The sequence below is a fragment of the Vombatus ursinus genome, unplaced genomic scaffold (genome assembly GCF_900497805.2).
Source record: "Vombatus ursinus unplaced genomic scaffold, bare-nosed wombat genome assembly UNPS02014774.1, whole genome shotgun sequence".
NCBI lineage: Eukaryota > Metazoa > Chordata > Mammalia > Diprotodontia > Vombatidae > Vombatus > Vombatus ursinus.
This window is the reverse complement of record NW_020954552.1, coordinates 9,633,058-9,646,138: the sequence shown is the minus strand read 5'-3', so window position 1 is coordinate 9,646,138 and position 13,081 is coordinate 9,633,058.

Sequence of the window (13,081 nt, the reverse complement as noted above, 5' to 3'; positions counted from 1 at the left end):
TAGAATGTCCTCTGTCCTCTTAACCTGTCTAAAACCTGTGTAGCATAAAAAGAAGTTCATGTGTTGGCATGAAGAATGAAATCTATACCATTCCTAGAAACATGCTAACTATAATTCCTTAGATGACTTTTTAAAGTACAAGTCTCCAACATTCAGTTTCCAAAATGTTTCCTTCAAAACTAGCCCGAGTAGTTCGTAGGACAGGCACCCCCATCTTGAAGAGGAAAAAAGAAAACAGGTTGAGTGATATGTGTAAAATTAAACTTCTGATTAGCAGAAGTCAGGATGGGAGCAAATCTGTTTAGTCAGGGCTGCATATTCTGATTAGCTTCTAGGACCTAGGGCTATTTTGTTTTTTTCTTTTTAAAATATATGTCCCTCAATGCATGATTTTTTCCACAAGTTAACCTGTCTTGAAGTTCCTAAAACGTCCTCATTAATAAGCAGTCTTAAGTATTAAACCACTGTCTTGGCACCTTTTTACGTTACTATCTTACACAGATATTTCAGTCATAACTATATAGAACAAGATTAATCCATTAAAACATTTTAATATTTACGAAACTACATGTATCATGTGTCAGTATATATTTGTAAATAGGTTTTATATAATACAGGTTTGGGTATTGGGTTAAATGTACATATTAGTTTATTCTTTATGATGGTGTTCCTCTAAGTATTGTCCCCCTAAAAATTGTCATATGGATAATAAAATGACACGAGCAACCAAATTGTGTAAGAACACATACTAAAATTTAAATTTTGTTTGCAATAAATAAGCCTCTTTTAAATCAAAAACCTTTAAGAAATCAAAATAGAATGGATTCATTTTTGTTTCATGGAGGTTTTTTAAAATGTACTAGTTAGAAATGTGATCCTACCTTACACAGGTATTAAAAATCTGTACATAATTGTATGTACTCATTGTACTGGAAGGTCCAACAATTCTGTATGGTTTGTTGGCAAAGAGTGTTTCACCGTTTCAATGAAACGTGTTTTAAATAAACTAAAAATACATGCCCCTTACAGTTCCTCCATTGTTTTACCTGTATAAGAGTTTTCTGCTAACAGCAGGATCTGCTACAATGATTAGCAAGTGTTGAAAATGGCTCCTCTTGTAACTATGGAAATTGGCAAGTCTTATAGCCCTGGCCCTGAAAACAAGCAATCATGCAAATTCACATTAAAAATACATCCCAGGGGGCGGCTAGGTGGCGGTACTGGATAGAGCACTAGCCCTGGAATCAGGGGGACCTGAGTTCAAATGCGGCCTCAGACACATAACACTTAAGGGTGTGACTCTGGGCTGGTCACTTAACCCCAATTGCCTCGTCAGATAAAGAACCAAACCAAAACAAAAAATACATCCCTTTGCACTGCAATTGTTTCACTTGTTTGATATCTTAATATGTAGCACTGTTGTGACAGTAGTCTGGGAGAAGGGCCTGTGCATATTTATAAGAGGCTGAATTTCGGGAATACCTGTTAGGTCTACTTTAGAGCAAAGAGGAACTGTTCTGCTTAGGATCAACCTCACCACCCCCTTCCAAAAGAAAATAATTCCCTTTTTTAAACATTCTTTTACTTATTTTCTCTTTGGTATTGCTATATCCTTTTTTACTGAATTGGAAGGTATGTATAATCTCCATACTGGAAGGGGCCTCAGAGGCAAGTATCCCATGGTTCAGTGGAAAGAATTTTGCAATAAGAGGACCGAAGTCCAATCCTAAGTCACATGTAACCTGGAGGAAGGCTCGTAACGTTTTACCGTCTCTGGACCTCAGTTATCACAACTATAAAATGAGGAGGTTGGACTCAACCACAAGGGTCTCATCCAACTCAATCTATGACCCTGTAAGGTCATCTAGTTTAGCCGATAACACATGAGTAGGAATCACCTATACTTTACACACAAGATATTTAAGTGCCTATCCTGGAGTCTGTATCATCACATAGCCTTCCAACCCTTCCTCATGTTAAGATAAATACTTTTAATTTAGACTCACAGAGATCCTTATAATTATGGAGAAAATAAATTAAACCATTCAAAGTGCCTATCAGAAGAATTGCAGAGGGAAAAAAAATCTTCATATTTTCCAATTTTGATATGGAAATAAGTGTGCTTATCTGCAAGCATATTGTTTACATGTCAATTAAATTCACGCTGCCTACAAATGGTTTAATTATACTACTGTTAAGGGCTGGAAAATTATATCTATGCTGGGCTTCTGATATTCATTCACAGATGTCAAGCTAAATTACAGGTGAAGGAAAAACAACCATCTCACATAATCAAGCTACAGTAGTATACATAATCCATAAAACAAATATAGGTATTGTTTTTTGTTTGTTTTTATTTTTGCATTCTCCACTTGGGAGAGATTTAATTTGAGAGAAAGAAGAGTTATTTTCATTGAAAAGAATTGATCTTTTGGACAAGTCTAACAATTTTTATTTTTCCAGATTCTCTCACTCCATCCTTCCCCCACCCACCAAGAAGGCAAACAATATCTCACTTATAAATGTGAAATCATGCAAAACATTTCCTTATTAGCTCTATTGCAAAGAAAAGGAAAAAAAAATAACCAAGAAAATTATACTTCGATTTGCACTGAGTTCATCGCCTCTCTCTGGAGGTGGATAGCATTTTTTCATCATAAGCCCTTTTGGATCACTATTGATCAGAGTACCCAAGTCTTTAACAGCTGGTCAGCATTATAACATTGCTGTTACTGTGCCCAGCGATCTGGTTCTCACTGCATTTTGCATCAGGTCATATAGGTCTTGCCATGCCTTTTTTTTTTTTTTTTTCTGAAACTACTCCCTCTAAATTTTTTATAGCATCACAATCACACCACAACTTGTTCAGCCATTCCTCAATTGTTGAGCATTCCCTCAATTTCCAATTCTTTGCCACCACAAAATGCTGCTGTAAATATTTTTGTACATACAGGTTCTTTTCCTCTTTTTTTAAAATCTTTTTGGGGTACACACCTAGTAGTGGTATTGCTTGATCAAAGGGTAAGCATAGTTTTATAGCCCTTTGGGCATAGTTCCAAATCATACTCCAGAATGGTTGGACCAGTTCACGTATTCTACCAACAGTTCATTAATGTACCTATTTTCCTTCATCCCTTCTAGCATTTGTCATTTCTGATAGGTATGAGGTGGTACCCAGAGTTGTTTTAATTTGTATTTTTCTAATCAATAATGATTTAGAACATTTTTTCATATGACCATAGATAGCTTTGACTTCTGAAAACTGCCTGTTCATATCCTTTGGGCATTTATGAATTGAGGAATGGCTGGCTCTTATTAATTATAAATTTGACTCAGTTCTCCATATGTTTGAGAAATGAGTCCTTTATCAGAGAAACTTGCTGTATTTTGTTTTTTATATTACTTCATTGTCTATGGTGCTTTTTAGCAAAAAGTTTCTATAATTATCTCTTTCAATTAGGTCAATTTTTGTCTGAGATCATGATAGCCAGTCCTGCCTTCTTCATTTCAACTGAAGCATAATGTACTCTACTTTAGCTCTTCATTTGAACTCTGTGTGTCTTTCCATCCAAAGCGTGTCTCTTCTACACAACATAGTGAATTATGTTCTCCAATCCATTCTACTATCAACTTCTGTTCATCCCATTCATATTCAAGTGTGTTAACTAACTACATTTCCCTTCATCCCATTTTCCTGTTTATCCTTCTCTTTTTATCCTGTCACTCTTCAAAAGTCTGTTTTGCTTCTAGCCATTGCCTTCCCCAGTCTCCCCTCTCCTTTGTTACCCTTCCTGCTCACCTCCCCCAATATCTCTTATTCCCTTCCCTTTTTATCTCCCTATTGGGTAAGATAGATTTATATACCCAGATGAGTGACTTCATGTATTCTTCCCTCTTTGAGCCAATTTCTATGAGAGTGAGGTTCAAGCATTGCATGTCACATCCCTTCCCATTTTCCCCACCACTATAAAAGTTGTTCTTTGAATGCCTCCTTTATGTAAGAAAATTCACCCCATTCTACCTGTCCCTTCTGCCTTCTCTCAATGCACCTCTCCTCACCCCTACATTCTTTAGTTGTAGAGTATTCCAACATAATCGACTCACACCCATGTCTCTGTCTATGCAGACTCCTAACTGCCTTAATAATGTTAATGTATTTGGGAGTAACATGAATCATCTTCATATAATAGGAATGTAAACAGTTTAACTTTATTGAGTCCTTTATGATTACTCTTTAATTTTTACCTTTTCATGCTTTTTCTTGAGTTTTCTGTTTAAATGTCAAATGTTCTATTTAGTTTTTTTTTTCCATCAAGAATACTTGAAAGTCTTCTATTTCATTAAATATCCAATTTTCCCCCAAAGGGCTATACTCAGTTTTTCTGGGTAGGTGAGTCTTGGTTATAACCCTCACTCTTTTGCCCTCCAGAATATCATATTCCAAGCCCTCTGCTCTTTTAATGTGGAAGCTGCTAAATCTTGTGTGATCCTGACTATGGTCCCACAATATATGATTTTTTTCTTTCTGGTTACTTGCAATATTTTCTCCTTGAGCTGGCAGATCTGGAATTTGGCTATAATACTCCCAGGGTTTTTTCCAGGAATCTCTTTCAAAAGATGATTAGTGGATTCTTTCCATTTCTATTTTACCTTCTGGTTCTAGGATATTAAGGCAGATTTCTTTGATAATTTCTTGAAATATGATGTTTAAGCCCTTTTTTTTAGATCATGGTTTTTGGGGAGTCCAATAATTCTTAAATTAGCTCTCTAAAATCTAGTTTCTAGGTCAGTTGTTTTTCTGATGATATATTTCACATTTTCTTCTATTTTTAAAATTCTTTTAACTTTGTTTTATTATTTCTTGAAGTCTCATAGTCATTAGTTTATAGTTGTACAATTCTAATTTTCAAGGAAATATTTTCTTCAAAAAGATTTTGTATCTCTTTTTCGATTTGGTCAATTCTGCTTTTTAAGGAGTTCTTTTCTTCAGTAAATTTTTGTGCCTCATTTACCGTTAGGCCAATTCTGTTTCATAAGGTAATATTTTCTTCATTATTTTTTGGTTCCTCTTTTGCAAACCCTGTTAATTCTCTTTTCATAGTTTTCTTACATCTCTCTCATTTCTTTTCCCAACTTTCTCTCCACCACACTTAGCTCTTTTTAAAAGAAAAAAAACTTCCAGGAATTCCTGCTGGCCTTGGGTCTAATTAGCATTTTTTTTTTGAGGATTTGGATGTAGCTGCTTTAATATTGCTGTCTTTTAAGTTTATATCTTGATCTTCCCTGCCTTCTACAAATAGCTTTCTACAGTCAAGTTCTTTTGTTGTTATTGTTGTTTGCTTATTTTACTGGCCTGCTTCTTCACTTTGAACTTTATGTTAAAGTTGGGCTCTGCTTCCTTGGGAGTAGGGAGGCCCTATGGCAAGCTTTAGGCTTTTTCCTGCTTCTTTTTTTCAGAGTTAGTTCTGGAAATGTACAAGTTTTTGATGTTTCCAAGATGGTATGATCCCAGGAGAAGTATGGTCACTGTTCTCCTGGTCTGTGCTCTGGTCTTCTCCTAGAAGGGCTAGCTCTCTTCTTGGCCCTGGAATTATGACTATGGCCCCTGCTCCCTTGTAATCAATCACAAATGCTCCTCTCCATCTTGGAACTTCAACCCAGAACTGCTTATGGGCAATATAGTTACCAATCGGCCCCACTTGCACCCAGTGCCAACAAAGAGTTCCCGGTAATCTCTCTCTGATCCATTGTCTGACCTCCTTACTGTCTCTTGACTAACAGATTCTGAAGTTGCTGCTGTTGCTACTACTGCTGTGGCCACCTCCAAGGCCTACCACTGGTGTTCTAGGCCGACATCCATCCTACTGTCACAGACCTCTTCGGCAGACCACCTAAGAGGTCTTTGGCTGGGAAAATGGTTCTTCCTAATCTTTTCTTGGTTCTGTTGCTTCAAAATTTGATTTGAGGTATTATTTTTAAATTGTTTACTGGGAATTATTGGGAGAGTTGAGCTGGATCCCAGCCTATCTTCTGCCATCTTGGCTCCACCAACTGTAAGAATTTTAAAGGCAAGTCCCTAATGACTTTTAAGTTGACAAATTAAATTCAAGAAGAAAAGCTAGAACAACGGGGAAAAGTTCATATCACATTTTCCATGGCTCTTTTGAGCCTTCTGTTTACACTGGTAGGAATCTTAACCACTGAAAACAATAAAACTTTTTTTTTTTCCATTCTTAAAACCTCAGATTCTCAAGAGAATCACAGATCCCCAAAGACACCTAGATTAGAAGACTTTGCAGCTAATAATTTAGAGCTCCTTTTAATCACACTTAATGAAGTAATAAATCAGCCCCAGATCTGGATGTTTGTTTTATTATTTTATAGGAAGACTTATAGTTGATCCTGGCTCCAAAGATATCAAATCCAATTTACACTAGACAGTGTGTGCAGGATGTCAGTAAAGTAACTGCTGAAATTTCCCATCGATAAATCAATTAATCAATAAGCATTTATTAAGAGTTTACTATGTGGCAGCCCCTGTACTAAGACATGGAAGAAAATGATGGTGACCACATAACATCTGTTGTTACAGAGTTAAAATACAGGATAAAATACAATAATCACTTTCTGAATCCAATGATAAACTGACGTAGGGTAGTCACTTTAAGGCACCAGTACCTCACTTTTGCCAAAATTCAAGTTTTGCTTTCTTTGCTTTATTATTCGTAAATAAAACTTTCTTCAATAATATTATAAATTATGTGGTTTGTGGTAGGTGGGTAATCTCTGCTACAGGGTTATTTATATGTCTTTACTGTCTTATTCTGTGTGTGTATGTGTGTGTGTGTGTGTGTGTTAGGGGAAAGGAAACTGGGTATAGAGGAAAGAAACTCATCCGGGAGGATGCACTTGTGATGAATATAAGCAAGACAGTCACATTCTGTGCTTGGTAGTTGAGTAATTTCTATTTTCACTAAGCATTTATAACTGCTTATTTATATTTGCAGAGGTCTCTGGAAAGAAAAGTGAGCAGTAGTAGGAATTCTATCGTAGTACTTGAAATCCTAAGTAATCACTAGGACCAGGCAGCCATCCTGAGGCTCAAATAGGATAATACATAGAAAGCACTTTGCAAGCCTTCCGGTGCTAAAGACACTTTAGTTCTTTATGTTATTATACTGCTTCCTGTGGATGCTACTTGAGAGATTCATTCTTCAGAAGGAAGTTCTACTTCATTTATCTTGGCTTGTTTTGAGTGTCTATATTTTTAAGGTCTTTCTGATGTTTGTAACTCTCACACAATCACATGCAAATTTTTGGCAATTTCTAATGTTTTATCTTCAATATAAAATTCAGAATATAAATAAGAAAACAGTCTCTTTCTATCAAGAACACACACATGCAGTAGGACAGTATAGAGGGATCACTTTTGTGGTATGAATATCCCCATTTACAAGCATGGAATTTACCAAGTTACAGAAGAAAATTTTGTTTGAAAAAAAATAAGGAAAACAAAACTGAAAGTTATATATGGTAATTATTCATCCCAAAGAGCTAAGTAAATCCCCATCATCACTTAGTATTGTAAAATGGGAAGTTTCTCTTTTGCTTTATGCAAAGCCTTAGGTAGACAAATCACTTAGAAATGGGGAGGGGAGAAAGATCTTACCACCACCTGAGTAATAAGTTTGATTGGAGGTAAAGGGGAAGGGAGAGTTAGGTGGGATAACCTATTATTTTGAAAAGATTTTTGGCTCTTTTTTTTTTCAAGAACTAGATCAAATTACCAAGTATTTATGTTTTGCATTAAATGGATAAATTTTGTGTTCTATCTAAGAAATGCAGTTTTTCAGTCTATGTACTTCATCGACAATTTTATCTTTTTTCAAAATCCTTTTTGATGCAGTTTTATTTGAGTGGCTTATGGGAGATTCAATTTAATGAATATTAAAGGTCTTAACTTTAAAAGTATTTTTCAAAGTTGTTAAGAAGGTATTACTTATGTTTTTATTAAATTAAATTATATATCCCTCATGCAATTAATCAAGTGCCTATCAATTCATTTTCTTTAATATCTCTTTCACATCCATCCTGTCTTCTCAGTTCCTACTATAATTATTGTTATTCAAGCCCTCCTATTTTTTGAGCCTCAATTTTTAATTTATAACAGCCTCTTTTATTCATTTTTTTTCATTAAGCATTTATGATCGTAGTTGACTTGTAACCAAGGAAGGCTTTGATCCTAGTAGCCAAGTGGGGCACCAGAGTGGCCTAGGGGGGTCCTTCTCTGGACTTGCACAGATCTGAGTTCATCCTGGGGCAGGTCTGACCCCAAAGAAAGGAGTCAGGGTCTTTCCCACTCCCTACTCAGAGTAGAACTGTGAGGAAATCTCTAAGACCAAACTTACTCATTGTACAATGTGGACATCAGGTAAAGGACAATTTTTCATTTTCCCTACCATAGGAAATTGCTTACAACAGGAAACAACTCAAAAAAATACAGAAAGGAAAAAAAAATAAGACCAAAACCATATATATTATTTATATGGTCCCCAAAGGTCATGTCAACTTTATGGAATACCAAATATCTGCTTCACGTTCAGTCTCCAACTGCAAAGAAAAATTCACAGGGTCCAGATGTCCTGAAAAGCCCAAACATGGTTTGGTGCATCTTTAGTCCTTATTATGGGGTTATGGGACCTGGACCCAGAATTTTTCCATATATTTCAGCAACCCAGTCCCTGAAATTTCCCACACAACTCAGTCCCTGGCTTCTTGAGGAGGCATCTGGCCCATCCAGCCCACCTAGATACTCTGTAGTCCTTTTAATTGTCCTTTCACTGTGGCTCTCAAACCTACTCCAGACCACTGAATTCCTTTCACTGTCAAACCTGGGCCACCCCAGGCTACTTCCACTCATTCCTTAATCCCATCCAGATCTTCTCACTGTCTTTTTTTTTTTTTTAATGTAAGTATCAGTCTTAGCCTCATGAAGGCTCAGATTCACTCAGAATCTAGTCTGCCCTATTGACTTTACAATAAACCTCACTACTTTGACTGAAGAAGACTTGAATGCTCAAATTCTTTCCAGGAAGACTCTCCCTGTGCCCTTACATTTTGAGGTTCCAAGCACCCCAAACTGCATCACCTGTACTACACATTCTTCCTGGTGGAAGCACTCTACTTTTCCAAGAAATACTGCTGCTTTGGGAATATTTTTTTTTCCTGGGCAGCTAATAGTCCAAACTCAGACTCACAAGGTTAAACATCATGTGCAGAAATGTCCATTTGTCAATATCTTCCTCATTGATCTATATTCAGGCAAGGAAAAAAAAATAAAGCAGAAGGAATCAGACAAGGATTCAGGCTCACTTAGGCAAGCATGTACTTTGTTCCTATCATGTGGCTGCAAGGAAGGGGGAGGTTCTTTCCCTTCCTACTTTCTAAAAGCCATGGGAAAGAAAGCAGTTGAATGTGTCTCAAAAGAGGTAGGACGCAAATAAAGTCATTTCAATCTCTCTCATAGAACACCAACAGAGGATGTTACTTCTGATTAGTCCTTATTAATATTGGACACAACCAGTATATTTCCTCAAGGAAAAAATTGGATAGAGTACCAGCCGTATCTATTTTTGAAGATCATTTATATATCTTAGGGATTATTTATTGTTTAAATACTTAATAGAATTTTCCTCAAATTTATCTGATATTGGTATATTTTTTAAATGTGGCAATTTATTAATGATGTTGAATATTTTTCTCTGATGTGGAGTTATTTAGATGATTTCTTTATATGCTGATTGAGATATTATATTTTATAGGTATTCATAAGTTTTATATCTACTCTTATTGATATATAATTTCACATAATAGTCTCTGGTAATTTTCTATATTTCTTTGCCATTTCTTTTGATTTTCCTTTTCTGTTACTCGTTTTGGTAATTTGATTTTCCATTGCCTTCATAAAGGTTAAATTAACTAATGGTTTATCAATCTTATTAACCTTGTCTGAAAGTTTTTATTTTATTAATGTGATTTTTCAGCTTTTTACTGTTCACTTCTCCTTTGATTTTTGATAATCTCATTTTGTATTGGTTGGGGGGTATATTAATTTGTTGATTTTTAAGATTCATAAATTATAGTTTCCAATTATTACATTTTCTTTTTTTGTAAATATAATTTTGGAAATGAAAATGTGCTTCTGAAAATTGTTTTGGCTATATTCCATAAATTTTAAATTGTTGTATGATTGTTGTCTTTAACATAATTTTTTTATAATTTGACATTATCAATTCTAGTGTTTGAAATTTCTGCTTTTCTGAATTTTTGTAAATGTGCCATGCTGAATTGCCAATTAATTTATGTAATTATTAATTGATTTTTTGTGACCCAGATAAAAATGGGAAAAGAATCTCCTCCAGCTAGTCACCCTTGCACTTCACCAAAATTCATTGTGCCTTGTTTGTTCATGGGTAAAGGCAGCTATGGCTAACATAGAGAAATCAGTCCTGGGGCTAGCAGTTTATGACTAAGGGAATGGGACCTCTGTTTTTCTGTCATTCAGTCACGTGTGAGTCTTTATGACCCCGTGGACCATAGCATGCCAGTCCCTTCTTTTCCTTCGCTATCTCCCAAAGTCTGTACATAAAGATCATGTACACTACTTCTATGGCACTACCTATCCTCTGCTGTCCCCTTTTCCTTTTGCCTTCCGTCTTTCCCAACATCAGGGTCTTTTTCTTTTCTTTTCTTTTCTTTTCTTTTCTTTTCTTTTCTTTTTTTTTTTTTTTTTAGGTAACTGGGGTTAAGTGACTTGCCCAGGGTCACACAGCTGGTAAGTGTCAAGGTTTGGTCTGAGGCCAGATTTGAACTCAGGTACTCCTGACTTCAGGGCCAATGCTCTAACCACTGCCCCACCTAGCTGCCCCATCAGGGTCTTTTTCAATGAGTCTTCTCTTCTCCTTATGTGGCCAAAGTATTTAAGCTTCAGTTTTAGTATTTGTCCATCTAATGAATAGTCTGAATTAATTTCTTTAAATATTGACTGATTCTTCAGACCACAATTCAAAAATGTCAAATCCATGGCTCTCATATTTCCTTATAATCCAACTATCACTGCTATTCATGACTACTGGAAAAAACATAGCTTTGACTATATAGAGTTTATAAATCATTGTTGGCAAGGTAATGTCTCTGCTTTTTAGTATGCTATTCAGATTTGCCATAGCTTTCCTTCCAAGGAAAATGTGTCTTTTAATTTCATAGCTTACAGTCACTATCTGCAGTGATCTTTGAGCCCAAGAATATAAAATCTGACACTGCTTCCATTATCTTCTTCCTCTGTTGCCAGGAAGTGATGGGACCAGTTGTCATGATCATAGTTGTTGTTGTTTTTTTTATTTTTAATGTTTAGCTTCAAGCTAGTTTTTACACTCTCCTCTTTAGCCCTCATAGAACCTTCTTAATTCTTCTTTACTTTTTGTCATCAGAGTGGTATTATCTGCATATCTGAGATTGTTGACATTTCTCCAGGAAACCTTGCTTCTTTTTATTCATCCAACCTGGCATTTTTCATGAGGTACTCTGCATATAAGTTAAATAAGGTGACAAATATACAACCTTGTCATTCTCTTTTCCAAATCTTGAAATAATCAATTGTTCCATGTTTGGTTCTAACTCTTGCTTCTGGACCCTTATATAGCTTCCTCAGGAGACAAGGTGATGTGGTACTCCCATCTTTTTGAGGACTTGCTACATTTTTGGTGATCCACAGTCAAAGGCTTTATAGTGCGGTGAATGAAGCAGAAGCAGAGGTTCTTTGTTTGTTTGTTTCTGAAACCACTTTGCTTTCTCTACAATCCAGAGAATGTTGACAATTTGGTCTCTAGTTTCTCTGCCTCTTCAAAAACCAGCCTGCACTTCTGGTCCCTTTGGATCAAATAGGGATAGGCATGCTTAGGTTTTTGGATACTTACTGATTTATGACAACAAGCCAGGAGTAATGCATCAATCACACTTTAATAAGGCACAGAGAGTATAGAGGCAGATGGTTGGGGGTAGGATACAGAGGTAAAGGGCATGGAGAATGGGGATAGGGTGGGAGAGGTTAGTCAGCAATGGGGAAGAGACTGGGGAGGGGGAGGGCACAGACAGTCATGGAACCAAGGATCAGAGTTGAGTGTACAAAAATAAATTCCCTAATATTTCCATTCAGTTCTCTTCATATAGCAATAAATCTAATGTTTGCACAATTATATTAAAGTCTGTAACCTTTTCATGTTTATTATTTTTTTTTGTTTGACCTGTATTCAGTCAGTGGAGTATTGAATTCTCCTACTATTAATATTTTTCTGTTCAAATAATTTTTGGAATTCATTTAACTTTTAAAAAAAGTTACTATTTCCGTTTCTTGTTGAAATCAAATCAACACTGCCATTGCCTCTAAAAAGACTGTGTCAGTGGGCTGCCCTGTTGTTTTACTCATATTCGTTGTGATTTCCCAAACCAAGAAACCTTCCTGTGGCCACTACTCCCCTCCATTCAATTAATGATTCAATTCTTTTTAATAATATTTATTGAGCACCTACTATGTGCCAGGCACTGGGCTAAGCATAGGGGATACAAATAAGAAAAAGAAAGTCCTTGCCCTCAGGGCCCTTAGAATGTAATGGGGAAATACAACACGTAAAACTAAGCTGGGAGTTCAAACCAAGCAGAGTTGTAGCTGGAAAGCGGAGAGTTAGCTGGACAGTCCAATTTCAGCCTTCCATAATGGAAAGCTTTGGGAGTAATTTAGTATAATTATATTGTATTGTACTGTGTTGTTCATTACTCCCATCTATTCCCAAGGTTAGCTGTGATCTTTAATTTCCATTTGAGGGAGCCTATCTGACTCTTTATTTTCCTCCAATGGTATCCTAAAGGTTTTTGTTAATCACGTCAAAGACATTGTCACTTTGATGTTCCCCTATGATGAAGCCAGTGGGAAAGTGTTTAATCATAGCAACACTCCTGTAATTCTGAGTCTTCTTCCCAAATTTACCTCTTTTCCTTTTGAGACCATTATAAATCATACTGTTTT